The sequence below is a fragment of the Mandrillus leucophaeus genome, unplaced genomic scaffold, assembly GCF_000951045.1.
Source record: "Mandrillus leucophaeus isolate KB7577 unplaced genomic scaffold, Mleu.le_1.0 Scaffold1, whole genome shotgun sequence".
Classification (NCBI taxonomy): domain Eukaryota; kingdom Metazoa; phylum Chordata; class Mammalia; order Primates; family Cercopithecidae; genus Mandrillus; species Mandrillus leucophaeus.
In genome coordinates, this window is record NW_012098097.1 from 13,937,549 (window position 1) to 13,938,287 (window position 739).

A 739-nucleotide genomic window follows, 5' to 3' on the forward strand; every position below is an offset into this window, starting at 1 on the left:
AGCCAGGATGGTCTCGATCTCCTGACCTCGTGATCCGCCCGTCTCGGCCTCCCAAAGTGCTGGGATTACAGGCTTGAGCCACCGCGCCCAGCCCAGAGCCACTGTTTTAATAGGAGGCCCACGGTCTGTGCACAGGGGAGAATTCGAGAAGCTCTGCTCCGGGGAGCCGAGAGGCAGTGTTCCTCTCTCCACAGAGCTTTCTTGGGGGACAGGAATGGGAAGAGACTGGGTAAAGAAAAAGAAGGCAGCGTGTCTCTCCCAGGTTGTGATTTGTGAAGGACGAGAATACAGGGCATGGGGCAGCTAACACAGACCGAACGCAGTTGCCGCAGGGACGGCGGGGCAGCTAACACAGACAGAACGCAGTTGCCGCAGGGACGGCAGGTGAGAGGCTGTGATGAGAGATGAGGAGACCCAAGCACTTCCCTCAGGTGGTTTAAAGAACCTCTGATGGCCGGGCGCGGTGGCTGACGCCTATAATCCCAGCACTTTGGGAAGCCCAGGCGGGCGGATCACCTTAGGTCAGGAGTTCAAGACCAGCCTGGTCAACATGGTGAAACTCCATCTCTACTAAAAATACAAAAATTAGTTGGATGTGGTGGTGCATGCCTGTAGTCCCAGCTACTCGGGAGGCTGAGGCAGGAAGATCACTTGAACCCAGGAGGTGGAGGTTGCAGTGAGCTGAGATCACGCTACTGCATTCCAGCCCGGGTAATAGAGCGAGACTCCATCTCCAAAA

At 56.4% G+C, this 739-nt stretch overlaps 1 protein-coding gene across 1 annotated transcript in view; it reads left to right on the forward strand.

Annotated features, from left to right (window-relative positions):
- The window catches only part of SLC26A11 (solute carrier family 26 (anion exchanger), member 11), a 34,313-nt gene that overhangs the window by 2,298 nt on the left and 31,276 nt on the right, over positions 1-739 (forward strand). The gene's annotated exons all lie outside the window — the stretch shown is intronic.